Source organism: Oncorhynchus kisutch, linkage group LG15 (genome assembly GCF_002021735.2).
Source record: "Oncorhynchus kisutch isolate 150728-3 linkage group LG15, Okis_V2, whole genome shotgun sequence".
NCBI lineage: Eukaryota > Metazoa > Chordata > Actinopteri > Salmoniformes > Salmonidae > Oncorhynchus > Oncorhynchus kisutch.
The window spans coordinates 37,378,217-37,395,172 of NC_034188.2; positions in this window are offsets into that span (position 1 = coordinate 37,378,217).

Consider the following 16,956-nt stretch of genomic DNA (forward strand, 5'->3'; position numbering starts at 1 on the left):
TGCAAACTGGGTGTTAGGGAAATTCTTCCAAAGGTGTACCACCAAGGCAGCTTCACAGAAAAGAAAGTCACAGGTCTGCTGCATATGTGCTTGACCATAACACACTCAGATATTTTATGAAGATCACCAATATTTGTTGTATATACCGCATATTAAGATGTGCTAAATTATTAATCAAATGTAAACGTAAAATTGTGATGATGGCATACTGACCATTTTGACATGTCAAATGGTATTTTAAAGTAATCTTGGCTGACACTACATTGGCCTGTCAGTTAACAAGTGCCCTGTTGTGACCAAAAACAACGACTAAAAGGCTCAAGTTGGGATACTGTCCAACTCTTTTTGAAACCATTTGAATTTCAGTGGTGTTTAACCTTCCCGACCCACACTACCTCACACTGTTTTTTATAAACAGTAGGTTATTTTAATCCCTTGAGTCAGAGTTAATATTGACTACGTATGGCTGTTGTGGGAAGCTATTGACAGAGTCATTGAACTGTTAATAATGTTTTCCTGTGGTCAATATTAGTCTATGAGCTCTAACTGTAAATATTTGTATTCAGGTCTTAACTGAGTAGATAATGGTTTTGTAGATAGTACAATTTGTGTACTACAAATTATATCAATATGATGTGGTTGAATAGCCCAGACAGCCCAGAAGACTACTCTGTCCTTCCAAAATGACCCTTGTCTCTTAAGGATCGGAACCTTTATCTCAATTTTCGCCGGAAAATGACATACCCAAATCTAACTGCCTGTAGCTCAGGACCTGAAGCAAGGATATGCATATTCTTGATACCATTTGAAAGGAAACACTTTGAAGTTTGTGGAAATCTGAAATGAATGTAGGAGAATACAACACATTAGATCCAGTAAAAGACAATACAAAGAAAAAACACGCTTTTGCCCTTTTGTTGTTTGTTCCATCATTTTTGAACTGCAAGATAAAGTCCATTATATAACTAAGGACTCTAGGCACAATTTGGGTGTTGGCCACTAGACGGCAGCAGTGTTTGTGCAAAGTTTTAGACTGATCCAATGAACCATTGCATTACAGTTCAAAATGTTGTCTCAAGTCTGCCCAAATGTGCCTAATTGGTTTATTGATAAATGTTCAATTACATAACTGTGCACTCTCCTCAATCAATAGCATGGTATTGATTGATTAAAAGCTACTGTAAATTGGACAGAGCAGTTAGATTAATAAGAATTTAAGCTTTCTGCCCATATAATGTCCTGGGAAATTTCCTTGTTACTTACAATATCATACTAATCACATTAGCGCACTTTAGCTCACCGTCCCGCGGGGGGGACACTGATCCCATAGAGGTTGAAAGGAACACATGTGTACTTGAATTAATCTCAATGACTTTGAGTTATTTTGGCCACAGTATATATACTCTGAATTTCCCTTTAATAAAGTACAATAGAAATATCTTGAGGTTCAGGTTAGAGTCAAGTGCAATGTAGATTATTTTTTTATTTTTTTTATTTTATTTCACCTTTATTTAACCAGGTAGGCCAGTTGAGAACAAGTTCTCATTTACAACTGCAACCTGGCCAGGATAAAGCAAAGCAGTGCGACAAAAACAACAACACAGAGTTACACATGGGATAAACAAATGTACAGTCAATAACACAATAGAAAATCTGTATACAGTGTGTGCAAATGAAGTAAGAAGGTAAGGCAATAAATAGACTATAGTGGCGAAGTAATTGCAACTTAGCAATTTACACTGGAGTGATATATGTGCAGATGAGGATGTGCAAGTAGAAATATTGGTGTGCAAAAAGAGCAGAAAAACAAAAACAAATACGGGGATGAGGTAGGTAGTTGGTTGGATGGGCTATTTACAGATTGGCTGCGTACAGCTGCAGTGATCGGTGAGCTGCTCTGACAGCTGACGCTTAAAGTTAGTAAGGGAAATATAAGTCTCCAACTTCAGTGATTTTTGCAATTCGTTCCAGTCATTGGCAGCAGAGAACTGGAAAGAAAGGCGACCAAAGTAGGTGTTGGCTCTGGGGATGACCAGTGAAATATACCTGCTGGAGCGCGTGCTACTGATGTATTGCTATGGTGACCAGTGAGCTGAGATAAGGCGGAGCTTTACCTAGCAGAGACTTATAGATGACCTGGAGCCAGTGGGTTTGGCGACAAATATGTAGCGAGGACCAGCCAACGAGAGCATACAGGTTGCAGTGGTGGGTAGTATATTGGCCTTTGGTGACAAAACAGATGGCATTGTGATGGACAGCCTCCAACACTCTACTCAGCAAATTGGATGCAATTTTGTAAATGACATTGCCAAAGTCAAGGATCGGCAGGATAGTCAGTTTTATGAGGGTATGTTGGCAGCATGAGTGAATGAGGCTTTGTTGCGAAATAGGAAGCCAATTCTAGATTTAACTTTGGATTGGTGATGCTTAATGTGAGTCTGGAAGGAGAGTTTTCAGTCTAGCCAAACATGGATTTATAGTCGTCCACATATTCTAAGTCAGAACGTCCAGAGTAATGATGCTCGTTGGGCGGGCGGGTGCGGGCAGTGATCGGTTGAAGAGCATGCATTTAGTTTTTCTAGCATTTGAGAGCAGTTGGAGGCCACGGAAGGAGTGTTGTATTGTGTTGAGCTCGTTTGGAGGGTAGTTAACACAGTGTCCAAAGAAGGGCCAGATGTATATAGAATGTTGTTGTCTGCCTAGAGGTGGATCAGAGAATCATCAGCAGCACATCATTGATGTGACATCATTGATGTATACAGAGAAAAGAGTCACCCAGATAATGGAACTCTGTGGCAACCCCATAGAGACTGCCAGAGGTCCGGACAACAGGCCCTCCGATTTGACACACTGAACTCTATCTGAGAAGTAGTTAGTGAACCAGGTGAGGCAGTCGGAGGGGACCAGCTCGGAGGGTGGGGGGGGGTGGGGGGGGTGCTTGGGCCTGTTGCTGCGGTAGTGCAGAGATGCTTATTGAAATTTTCGATTATCATGGATTTATCAGTGGTGACAGTGTTTCCTAGTGTCAGTGCAATGGTGGGCAGCTGGGTGGGAGTACTCTTATTCTCCATGAACTTTTACAGTGTCAAGGGCAGTCTGGAGTGAACCAAGGGCTATATCTGTTCTTAGTTCTTAGAATGAATAGGCCATTCATATACTGTGCCAAATATTACCGTCAATAATACAGTAATAAGGACAGTGAAATTCATAGTGAAAATACATTACAGGACAATGAAATTGACATATAATTTTACCTTTAAAGGAAAGTAAGAAAGTACCCTTTTTAACAACATATTCTACCAAGTCACCAGTTGAGTGACAGTCATTGATTGTATTATCCACTTTTTTGGGAGAACTGTCCATTTTCTACGACGTGTGCTACTCAGACACGTGGGTGCCTTACTGCCTTTTCCATGAGGCTGAGATATCTAGTGGTGATGATGTCTATTAATATTCTGAAGTGGGATGGTTGTAAGATCAGTTTGTGCTTTGTCTCCCTGTCTACATGGGAGGGACCAAGTAGCCACAATTTACTGTCGACAGGAAGGACAATGACCCCCATTTAATGGTAATTAACAGATGTGATGGATGAAAATATAAAGCCTCCCAACCTGCCGGAATATCTGATTGAGAAATATGCACTGTTTGCATTCATTTGCATACTGTAATGAGTTGGCATCGAGCTAGGGAAAGATTAATATGTTATTAACTTTATACTGTTTTTAGGATGGAGGGTAGGTACAAGGTAGCAATGGCTTGTTGCACACGGAACCCCAGTAGGGGATGTGAGTCACATTTAGTCACATCTGAAATATTATTTTCTCTGACTAAATGCTGCTTTTATGGGTAGCAGATATTTGCATAACAGTACAACCACTCCCCTATAATTATTTTTCCTCTCCTTACAGTGTGAAGTACCGGATACTGATCATAACATATTCTATTGCACTGTTGCCTGTTCAGATGTTTATGTACTAAAGGTAGGCAGAGAGATTGTGTAATAGCACATTAGTCAATAATATATCAAAAAGGCAGAATGACACACTTTAAACTATTACGGTGCATCGTAAATCAATAATGACACAACTCCTCTTGTGGGTTGACATACGCCTATATGTTTTTAATATTGGTGTTTTAGGCTATAAATTCAAAAGTCACTGATTGGGTTGCTCAGTTCAGCTCTATTGGAAGGAGGGCCGCTGTTAAGCGATTTGGGGATATTACCAGTTTTACATTCACTTGAACTCAACTAATAAACACCATGTCTGGCCAACCTCGCGGTTGTCCATGATGAACCAAAGTCTACATCAGTTATCTCCCATAATAATAGTCCAATACCTTCGTAGCCTCGAGCTGTCTGTGCCATATGGCTCATCCCTGGGTGGCATATGCAGCTTGTTTTGGTCAATACAGGGCAAGATTAAATGTACCGGCAATCTAGATTCACCATGTTGTGCTGATGTTGGAGAGACACTCTTATTCCGAATCCAATTGGATTAGTGCAGCTAATGTTTACTCATTCATTGCACTGCTGAACAGGAGAGATTTTATGCCACTTCCTATAAGTCCAGTCAGCCCACGAGACAGCCACAAAGTGGAAGGACTGGACAGCGTGCTCCTCCATTGAGCTGGACATCAAGATGGTATTTTTAAAGTTCTGGACGGGAAGAGTTCCTGATCCTGACGTCAAACTGTTTCTAAACAGGTACTGTACTATTTTACAACCTGCAGTGAAACCTGTGGATAAGTTCAGGATATGGTATAGAATATGGTATAGAATACGCATGGATAAAACCACCAGTGGGCAGTCTTTAACAATCCCTAACTCAATCTTCCTGGGCCCTTACAATGGGAAGTTCTCTTACCCTGGGCAGACCCCTCTGTGTTACATCTGCCAGGAGCTGGAACACCAGGTCAAGGATTGCCTGGAAGTGTTGGAGATGCGGGGACTTTGGACATAAATCCAGGGAATGTTTGTCTCCAAGCAAGTGCACCATGTGTGTAAAAGAGGGCCACAACTCAGTCTTATGCCTACTAAGCAAGGGTTGGTCCCCAATCCAGCCCTGAGGAAGAGCTGTAAGAGGAGAGAGAGAGAGGCAGAGCCACCGACCCAGAGCCATACTCCCTTCCCCACAAGAGTGAGTTCCCCCCCTCCTATATGCTCTCTTTCCCGCCAGCATTGGTCCCCACCACTCAAGCAGGTGGAGTGAAACGCCATTCACACTTCACAATCTAAAGTCAAGGAAAAAAGAGAGATGAGAAACCTGTTCCCAGTAGAAGGTAAACAAATAATCTAAAAGAGAGTTTAGAATAAAAGACTTTGCAAACATTGATGATTTAAAATTGAACTGCTTCCTTAGAGGAATGAAAATAAAAGTGATACATGTATAGTATACTGTATAAAGCACCTGATGCAAATAAGAAATAGCGATTATTTACGAAAGTAAGGGGCTCTTTATGTGTGGGACATTCAATAATTATAGGTGAAGATTTTAGTACGGTGACGGAACCAAATGATCGGACATTTTCCGACATTTAAATAGTAACCCCAAGAGTAATAAAAAAAATCCCATAAAAATGTGTCTGTTTAAGCTAGCGATATCAGTTTTTATGCATGGGCCGCATCTCAATCCAACCGCATCGCCAATGGCAGCCTTCCGTATCTATGGCCATGAGACAATCCCCAAAAGTCGGTCTTATCACAAAAACATCTGCAGCGTCCGAATGGATTGGTCTACAAACTAATATGTTGTTCTCCATTTGCTCAGCGACCCAAACAAGTGTCAAGGGACATGTCCGAAGTCGGTACCGCAGATCTGTCTGTAGTGTCCGAAAAAGTCTGGGTGATACATTAAAATGACACCTCTATGGAAAGCTGAGATTCTCACGAACACGTGTACATGTCGGTACCAGTTTAGAAATGAATGGATGTATACAGTGCTTACAGAAAGTATTCACACCCCTTGATTTTTTCCACATTTTGTTGTGTTAAAGTCTGAATTAAAAATGGATTAAGTTCATATGTTGTGTCACTGGCCTACACACAATACTCCATAATGTCAAAGTAGTATTATGTTTATAATCTTTTTTACAACCAAATTAAAAATTAAAAGCTGATGTCTTGAGTCAATAAGTATTCAACCCCTTAGAACCCCTAAATAAGTTCAGGAGTAATAATGTCATATAATAAGTTGCATGGACTCACTGTGTTTGAAAATAATACTGTTTAACCTCTCTGCGCACAGAACACAGTAGCGGGCTGAAATTCCACAACATAAGGGGATCGCTACATAAATAGTCATATTAAACATTCATGAAAATACAAGTGTCTCACATGTATCGAAAGCCTAGACTCTTTCTAATCCAACTGCATTGTCAGATTTTAAAAAAGCATGTACTGCGAAAGAATACGATGCGATTATCTGAGGAGAGAGCCCCATTAAAAAAAACATTTTCAACCAGCACAAGCTAACAAAATCACAAACTGCATTAAAATAAATTGTTTACCTTTGACGATCTTCGTCTGTTTGCAATCTCAATGCTCATTGTTACACAATGAATGATCTTATGTTTGATACCATCCATTTTTATAACCTAACACGAAACATTTTGTGAACTGCTTATGTCGTGAATTCCGTCTCATTCAATTTTCGACGACACATTTGAGGGTAAATACCCACACAAAACGTGACTTTTCCAGTCATGTTTGGTTTCATTGCAATCAACTGGTTTGTTTGTAACACAACCGAACCTGATGGGCCATTTCGCGGGAGGTATTGACTGAAAGAAACCGATTTGAAGACAACAAGTAATGACATCACTGTGCACCAATGATATGACCACTGTTTCGTTGATTGACTGTATTTTAACCCAATGACCACTGATCGTCTTGAAATCTGGGTAGATAGCCAATGAGCTGAGGTAAACGGCAATATGCAATGGTTATGTGTTGGAAGACCAACCCATGTAGTAAACTCTGGGGTAAAGAGAGTCATTCGCTATTGAAGTTTTATACCGGAAGGAGCTACGCATATTACGCACAGCATTGTTTGGTAAACGCGCAGATTCAGCTGTTTATTTATCAATCAGTATGGCGACTAAGTCAGGGAAAGCTAAATCGAAGTCTAGATATACAGGTGTACACACAATTTTAGAAGAAATTGATCGGAAAAGTGATACAGAGATTGTTGTAGGACGATTCATTTAGCGATTCCCAAGTGGAAAACGGAGAGGACATGTTTTGGACTGGTAAGTTCTTCTCATGCTAATGCCCTTGTTTGAAATTAATAATATAAAATATTATTTGTGATTTTTTTAAATTTTAGAAGCAATATATAAAATGTAATGCAATGAAATGTGAGATGCGTGTGTCTGCCGCCCCACCCCAACCCACATGAAATAGCCTATTTGAGGCTGTTGAGGGGAGGGCAGGCCTACAACAATGGCCAGACAGTAGATCTAGCTGAAATGTCATAATATAAAAGAGACAGTAGATCTAGCAGGTCGATAATAATATATCCAACCTTATGTTCCCTGTAATCTATATATATATATATCTGTTTATTATACCTGTTGATACTCACTTTACAGCAGAAAGAGACTGATATGGCACCTGGCATCAGCAGCACAATATTGTGTAGAGCTTTGGCAAAATGGGTGGGGTTATATCCTTCCTGTTTGGCCCTGTCCGGGGGAGTCCTCGGATGGAGCCACAGTGTCTCCTGACCCCTCCTGTCTCAGCCTCCAGTATTTATGCTGCAGTAGTTTATGTGTCGGGGGGCTAGGGTCAGTTTGTTATATCTGGAGTACTTCTCATGTCCTATCTGGTGTCCTGTGTGAATTTAAGTGTGCCCTCTCTAATTCTCTATTTCTCTCTTTCTTTCTCTCTCTCGGAGGACCTGAGCCCTAGGACCATGCCTCAGGACTACCTGACATGATGACTCCTTGCTGTCCCCAGTCCACCTGGCCGTGCTGCTGCTCCGGTTTCAACTGTTCTGCCTGTGATTATTATTATTTGACCATGCTGGTCATTTATGAACATTTGAACATCTTGGCCATGTTCTGTTACAATCTCCACACGGCACAGCCAGAAGAGGACTGGCCACCCCACATAGCCTGGTTCCTCTCTAGGTTTCGTCCTAGGTTTTGGCCTTTCTAGGGAGTTTTTCCTAGCCACCGTGCATCTACACCTGTATTGCTTGCTGTTTGGGGTTTTAGGGTGGGTTTCTGTACAGCACTTTGAGATATCAGCTGATGTACGAAGGGCTATATGAATAAATTTGATTTGATTTGATTTGACTAACATAGAAACAAACAGACTGCCCACCCAACTCACGTCCTGGCCATACTAAAACAAAGATAAAATAACAGAACTAAGGTCAGAACGTGGCAATAGAGTTAATCACATGCAAATTCCTAGATGGGAACCTGGTTCAGTCTGCTTTCCAACAGACACGAAGAGACAAATTCACCTTTCAGCAGAACAATAACTTAAAACAAGGCCAAAAATACACTGTAGTTGCTTACTAATACTTCGTTTTATTTTATTTATAAACATATAAAAAAAAATGTTGCTTACCAATATGTCATAGAATGTTCCTGAGTGGCCTAGTTACAGTTTTGACTAAAATCATCTTGAAATTCTATGGTAAGACTTGAAAGTGGCTGTCTAGCAATGATCAACAACCAATTTGACGGAATGTTTTAAAGATGAACATGCAAATATTGTATAACCCAGGTGTGCAAAGCTTTTAGAGACGTACTGTACCCAGAAAGACTCAGAGCTGAAATCGCTGCCAAAAGTGATTCTAACGTATTGACTCAGGGGTGTGAATAATTATGTACATTTGATATTTCTGTATTTCATTATCAATAAATGTGCAAACATTTCTAAAAACATGTTTTCACTTTGTCATTATGGGGTATTGTGTGTCGATGGGTGAGAGAATTATTATTTTTTTAATCCTTTTTGAATTCAGGCTGTAACACGACAAAATGTGTAGTAAGGGGTATGAATACTTTTCTCTGAGACAGTACTTTATTTGTGAATTATCTGCTTAAGATATTTTTCTCCTTAGTGGCTAAGCTTTCATCACGGGCAATGGCCACTGTATGCCTACTAGTACTCACCTCTAATGTTTTATGAAATCCATCTTATCTAGACAGCTTCCATTTACTAGTTAATAGACCAGACTTTGTGATAACGTAAAGGCAAAATTGCTACTTCAGACAGGAGAGAATAGGGCTTGATATGTTTTTTTCAGCTATGGTGCTTCTGCTATGGAGGAAAGAGAAATTGAATCATCCAGGTGCTAACAAACTGCCATGTTCCCCACCCCTGGGGACCTCTACACGTTGTCTAGAAAAACGACTGGGGCAGCACCAGGCTTTGAGAAAAGCGCTGAAATCCCTCGCTGATGGGAGGGTGCCCGACAGCTATGCAAAAATCACTTATTCTTCCAGGAGACCATAATTAGTGAATCATATCTGGTTAAAGAAGTGTGAAATAGAAAATAGGTCTCATTTGTGCTATGATGTGTTTGTGGCCTCCGCTCTTGTTTCTCCCTTCCACTTCCATAACAAAGCAATCAAAACAGACAAATTATATAACACGCTGCTTCCGTAGTTGTCGACTTGGCATACAGATTCTTATGAATTCATAAGAGGAAGTGACTAAGAAGTTACAATAAATGAGCATTTGTCCCACTATTGATGCTGTCATGCTTTTGGAGAAGTTTATTATGGGATATGACTAAGTTGTAGGTTCAATTTCTAACATGCAAGGTAATGCAAAGCTCCTGTGCTCACCAGCTACAGGCACTGGAATAGGTTCACAGAATGTCAGTGAGGGTTTATTTAAACAGAGTTTGAAGTCCTCTACCTGCCAACCAGTGGCGACCCGTCATTCATAACCCCACATTTTTAGCTTGATTGTTTCGTATGTTATTTTGGCATTAATATGTGTCACATATCAGTTTGCAAACAATGTAAAACATATATATATCATTGAGTTAATAAAGCCACATACAAACGTGGTCTCTTTTTTGTTTTCTTGAGTAAGGCGGCTCCAAAATGCAGGTGTTTCAGCCTAGCTCAGTGCTATCTGTGGTGGTGGAGCAAGCCAGCAGAAAATATGGAGTGTTGCGCCGTGATTGGCTTAGCGTTCTGTCACTCATGGGGAAACTATGTCAAAACCAAGTCTAAGGGTAGAGCTAGAGAAATCTAGCCCCTTGGGTGCTGCCATAGAGTTACATTAGAAGTGCACATCCAAGAAGGCTCATGGTCATTGACCGCGGAAAAAATGATATATGTTATATGTACAGTAGCTTTCATTGGACTGATCAACATCATACTTTCAAAAACTTAGCTAGCAGTCACCATCATGAATCAAGTCAACAATTTACTGACAAATCCTCTTTAATCCTTGTCATACGAAGCACTCCTGTGCTCCTAATCTCAGCTTGTTACCTGTATAAAAGACACCTGGGAGCCAGAAATCTTTCTGATTGAGAGGGGGTCAATAACTTATTTCCCCCATTAAAATGCAATTAAATTTATAACATTTTTGACATGGGTTTTTCTGGATTTTTGTTGTTGTTATTCTGTCTCTCACTGTTCAAATAAACCTACCATTAAAATTATAGACGGATTATTTATTTGTCAGTGGGCAAACATACAAAATCAGCAGGGGATCAAATACTTTTATTCCTGTATTTGAGTGCTGACTTGGTGTACAGGGAGAACACTGTACGAACGGCCCATATTCTGAATTTTGTCACTGTACATTTCAAAAGTGCTAAACAAGTAGTTATATTGACTATGTCCTTCCTAGCTTGATCATCAATGTCTTTATGTAGGCCCTAACAGTTTGTGCACACCATTTGTCACCTTTATAGTTCAATTAATGTATTGTTTATTGTTGTGGTTTTGCAAGCATGCATCCCACGTTATTATCATTTTTGCCCAACCAAGATGTACATGGTAAAATTACCACTGTTGCCAACACATCTTTCACGTCATTTAAACTGGTACTGGGCTACCTTCAGATGAGGCTTGTACAGCTTGTGGGGCTTCCAAAAGCAAAACAACTGACATGTTCGTATTCGTGAGAGTCTCACATTTACATAGAGGGGTATATAATTGTGTAGCCCAAACGGTTTGGATGCTACAGACAGAAACTGGCAGATCGGTGGTACCGACGTCAGACAAGTCCCGTAACGCTTGCTAACATATGGAGATTTAAGTTTTATTTATCTATTTTATTTCACCGTTATTTAACTAGGTAGGCTAGTTGAGAACAAGTTCTCATTTACAACTGCAACCTGGCCAAGATAAAGCAAAGCAGGTCGACACATACAACAACACAGAGTTACACAAGGAATAAACAAACATACAGTCAATAATACAGTAGAAAAAGTATATATACAGTGTGTGCAAATGAGGTAAGATAAGGGAGGTAAGGCAATAAATAGGCCATGGTGGCGAAGTAATTACAATATACAAATTAAACACTGGAGTGATAGATGTGCAGAAGATGAATGTGCAAGTAGAGATACTAGGGTGCAAAGGAGCAAGATAAATAAATAAATACAGTATGGGGATGAGGTAGTTGGATGGGCTATTTACAGATGGGCTAAGGAGCAAGATAAATAAATATATACAGTATGGGGATGAGGTAGTTGGATGGGCTATTTACAGATGGGCTATGTACAGGTGCAGTGATTTGTGAGCTGCTCTGACAGCTGGTGCTTAAATCTAGTGAAGGAGATATACGTCTCCAGCTTCAGTGATTTTTGCAGTTCGTTCCAGTCATTGGCAGCAGAGAACTGGAAGGAAAGGCGGCCAAATGAGGAATTGGCTTTGGGGATGACCAGTGAGATATACCTGCTGGAGCGCGTGCTACGGGTGGGTATTGCTATGGTGACCAGTGATCTGAGATAAGGCGGGGCTTTACCTAGCAAAGACTGGTAGATGACCTGGAGCCAGTGGGTTTGGCGAACAGTATGAAGCGATGGCCAGCCAACGAGAGCGTACAAGTCGCAGTGGTGGGAGGTATATGGGGCGTTGATGACAAAACGGATGGCACTGTGATAGACTGCATCCAATTTGTTGAGTAGAGTGTTGGAGGCTATTTTGTAAATGACATCGCAGAAGTCAAGGATCGGTAGTGTGGTCAGTTTTACGAGGTTATGTTTGGCAGTGTGAGTGAAGGATGATTTGTTGAGAAATAGTAAGCTGATTATAGATTACATTTTGGTTTGGAGATGCTTATTGTGAGTCTGGAAGGAGAGTTTACAGTCTAGCCAGACACCTAGCTATTTCAGTCAGAATCAGGTGTGGGCAGTGATCGGTTGAAGAGCATGCATTTAGCTTAACTTGCATTTATGAGCAGTTGGAGGCCACGGAAGGAGAGTTGTTTGGCATTGAAGCTCGTCTGGAGGTTAGTTAACACAGTGGCGAAGAAGGGCCAGAAGTATACAGAATGGTGTCGTCTGCGTAGAGGGGGATCAGAGAATCACCAGCCGCAAGAGCGATGTGATTGATGTATACAGAGCAGAGAGTCGGCCCGAGAATTGAACCCTGTGGCACCCCCATAGAGACTGCCAGAGGTCCGGACAACAGGCCCTCCGATATTACACACTGAACTCTATCAGAGAAGTAGTTGGTGAACCAGGCGAGGCAGTCATTTGAGAAACCAAGGCTGTTGAGTCTGGCTATAAGAATGTGGTGATTGTGTCGAAGCCTTGGCCAGGTCGATGAATAAGGTTGCACAGTAATGTCTCTTATCGATGACGGTTATGATATCGTTTAGGACCTGGAGCGTAGCTGAGGTGCCCCCATGACCAAATCTGAAACCAGATTGCATGGTGGAGAAGGTACGGTGGGATTCTAAATGGTCGGTAATCTGTTTGTTAACTTGGTTTTCGAAGACCTTAGAAAGGCAGGGTAGGATAGATATAGGCCTCTTGCAGTTTGGGTCTAGAGTGTCTCCCCCTTTGAAGAGGGGGATGATCACGGCAGCTTTCCAATCTTTGGGAATCTCAGACAATACGAAAGAGAAGTTGAAGAGGGGTTGCAACAATTGTCAGATCATTTTAGAGAGTTTCAAGATTGTCTATCCTGGCTGATTTGTAGGGGTCCATATTTTGCAGCTCTTTCAGAACATCAGCTATCTGGATTTGGCTGAATTAGAAATGGGGGAGGCTTGGGCGAGTTGCTGTGGGGGGTGGAGGGCAGTTGACCGCTGTAAAGCATGTCCAGCCGTAGAAAAATGCTTATTAACATTCTCAATTATAGTGGATTTAATGGTGGTGACAGTGTTTCCTAGCCTCAGTGAAGTGAGCAGCTGGGAGGAGGTGCTCTTATTCTCCATGGACTTTACAGTTTCCCAGAACTTTTTTTTAGTTTGTGCTACAGGATGCAAATGTCTGTTTGAAAAAGCTAGCCTTAGCTTTCCTAGCTGCCTGTGTAGATTGGTTCCTAACTTCTCTGAAAAGGTGCTTATTATGGGGGCTATTCGATGCGAATGCAGTACGCCTCAATATGTTTTTGTGCAGGTCAAGGGCAGTCAGGTCTGGAGTGAACCAAGAGCTATATCAGTTCCTCGTTCTAAATTTTTTGAATGGGGCATGCTTATTTAAGATGGTGAGGAAGGCACTTTTAAAGATTAACCAGGCATCCTCTATTGATGGGATGAGGTCAATATCCTTCCAAGATACCCGGGCCAGGTCAATTAGAAAGGCCGGCTCGCAGAAGTTTTTTAGGGAGCGATTGACAGTGATGAGGGGTGGTTGTTTGACCGCAGACACATTACGGATGCAGGCAATGAGGCAGTGATCGCTGAGGTCTCGGTTGAAAACAGCTGAGGTGTATTTGGAGGGCAGGTTGGTTAGGATGATATCTATGAGGGTGTCCGTGTTTACGGATTTGGGGTTGTACCTGGTAGGTTCATTGATCATTTGTGTGAGATGTAGGGCATCAAGGTTAGATTGTAGGATGGCCGGGGTGTTAAGTATGTCCCAGTTTAGGTCACTTAGCAGCACAAGCTCTGAAGATAGATGGGGGGCAATCAATTCACATATGGTGTCCATGGCACACCTGGGGCAGAGGGTGGTCTATAGCAAGCGGCAACGGTGAGAGACTTGTTTCTGGAAAGGGGGATTTTTAAAAGTTGAAGTTCGAATTGTTTGGGTACAGACCTGGATAGTAAGACAGAACTCTGCAAGCCATCTCTGCAGTAGTCCTCTATCTGCCAACACATGGAATAGTTTTAAGATGGTCATAGCAATGATCATTTGATTTAGAATTTTAGGAATCCTTTCGGTATAAACAAAATGAAATTCATTTATTTGACGAAATATTGAATTTGTCCTTTCTGCTACTAGCCCATAGAAACACATAGACTTTTTTGTTCACCTTTATTTAACCAGGTAAGCTAGTTGAGAACAAGTTCTCATTTGCACCAGATTCATACATGAAAAACATATATATATTTTTGGGACTATCATAAGGAAGTTTGTTTTAAAGTGTCTGTCTTATACTGTATCTGAGAGATTAAAAAAATATCATGATAAAAAAAAAAAATGTTTACCCATATCCATATAAAAAACTACTTCCAAATACACTGAGTTCACAAAACATTCATAACACCTGCTCTTTCCATGCCAGACTGACCAGGGGAATGCAGGTGAAAGCTATGATCCCTTATTGATTTCACTTGTTAAATCCACTTCAATCAGTGTAGATGAAGGGTTAAAGAAGGATTTTTATGCCTTGAAACAATTGAGACATGCATTTGGTATGTGTGCCATTCATAGGGTGCAAAGCTGCTCTGTTTTTCACACAACCGTTTCCCGTGTGTATCAAGTATGGTCCACCACCCAAAGGATATTCAGCCAACTTGACACAATACATTTTGTCAGCGCATTTAGGGTTAAGTGCCTTGCTCAAGTGCATATCAACAAATTGTTCACCTAGTCAGCTTGGGGATTCAAACCAGCAACCTTTCTGTCACTGGCCCAACACTCTTAACCACGAGGCTACCTGCTGCCCTGCTATGAATGCCACATGATATTGGTGGCATAACTCAACTAGTGCTAAACTGGCTGTTTTAATTGGATATCCATACATTCAGTTATAATCAGTGATAATCAAATGTCAAATGTCCTACATTTTTTTCTCCAGTCTCCTGGTAGCAGCATAAGGGCAAAGTAAATGAACTCAAAACGCATCAATGACATTGTTATTTTCCCGTACTTGGGCAAAGGATTGTTAAATTACTGTTATCTACATGTCACTACCTCAAGCAAAATGTCCATATTGCTTACCTAAGTATCACTGCGGATTTGTTATGTACTCAAGAGTGTTATTGTTGAATCAGCAAAAGCGCTCACATTTAACATAATGGACCATAAATTCACTATATATGGTTGGAAACAAAAGGTTATACTAGCAAAAACCTTTCACTTGGATCTATTAACAAATTCAAAGTAATGAAAATAAGAGGCCTGTTTAGTGAGTGGATCTTACAGTAAGTCACATTAACCAACTCAGTAATATGGAAAGATTTTCAGATGCTGCTGTAAGGTCCTGTATTTATTTTCTTAGTCAACCTTGGGTTGTGTCTCATCGTGTTCTTGAACATAGCCCTGTTTCTTTGTGTTCTGGAATGTAGCCCTGTCTTTCATTTTTGTTCATTGATTTCACCTGTGTCAGTCACTCACCTGATCTCATCAGCTCCTTATTAAGTTCAGTTCATTCTGTTTGTGCCTTTTCGAGGTATTGTTCATTTTGACTCGACTAAGCATTTTACCTGCCCGTTTGTGAGAACCAGTTATAGCCTTCAGTCCTAGTTTTTGATTCATACCGTCCCTAGGAGGGGTGCGTCACTTGAGTGGGTTGAGTCACTGATGTGATCTACCTGTCTGGGTTGGCGACCCCCCTTGGGTTGTGCCGTGGCGGAGATCTTTGTGGGCTATACTCGGCCTTGTCTCAGGATGGTAAGTTGGTGGTTGAAGATATCCCTCTAGTGGTGTGGGGGCTGTGCTTTGGCAAAGTGGGTGGGGTTATATCCTTCCTGTTGGCCCTGTCCGGGGGTGTCCTCTGATGGGGCCACAGTGTCTCCTGACCCCTCCTGTCTCAGCCTCCAGTATTTATGCTGCAGTAGTTTATGTGTCGTGGGGCTAGGGTCAGTTTGTTATATCTGGAGTACTTATCCTGTCCTATCCGGTGTCCTGTGTGAATTTAAGTATGCCCTCTCTAATTCTCTCTTTCTCTCTTTCTTTCTCTCTCTCGGAGGACCTGAGCCCTAGGACCATGCCTCAGGACTACCTGGCATGATGACTCCTTGCTGTCCCCAGTCCACCTGGCCGTGCTGCTACTCCAGTTTCAACTGTTCTGCCTGTGATTATTATTATTTGACCATGCTGGTCATTTATGAACATTTGAACATCTTGGCCATGTTCTGTTACAATCTCCACCCGGCACAGCCAGAAGAGGACTGGCCACCCCACATAGCCTGGTTCCTTTCTAGGTTTCGTCCTAGGTTTTGGCCTTTCTAGGGAGTTTTTCCTAGCCACCGTGCTTCTACACCTGCATTGCTTGCTGTTTGGGGTTTTAGGCTGGGTTTCTGTACAGCACTTTGAGATATCAGCTGATGTACGAAGGGCTATATAAATACATTTACAATACATAAATCACCTGCCTGTTTTCCTGCCTGTGAATGAACATTCCCTGCCTGTGACCACAATTCCTATCTTCTGCAAAGGCGAAATAAACACCTGCCACGCTCTGCGTGTGAATCTACACCTTTTTCTCCCTGAGTATTCATGTCTGAAACTTTGGCTCAGCTATCACAGAAGTTGACTCAACTACAGCATTACTTGTTAATCCATATCCAACCCCAGCTTTTCAATTCATTTTGTAATCACTAGAATTGAAACAAGGCACGCGGGCTCG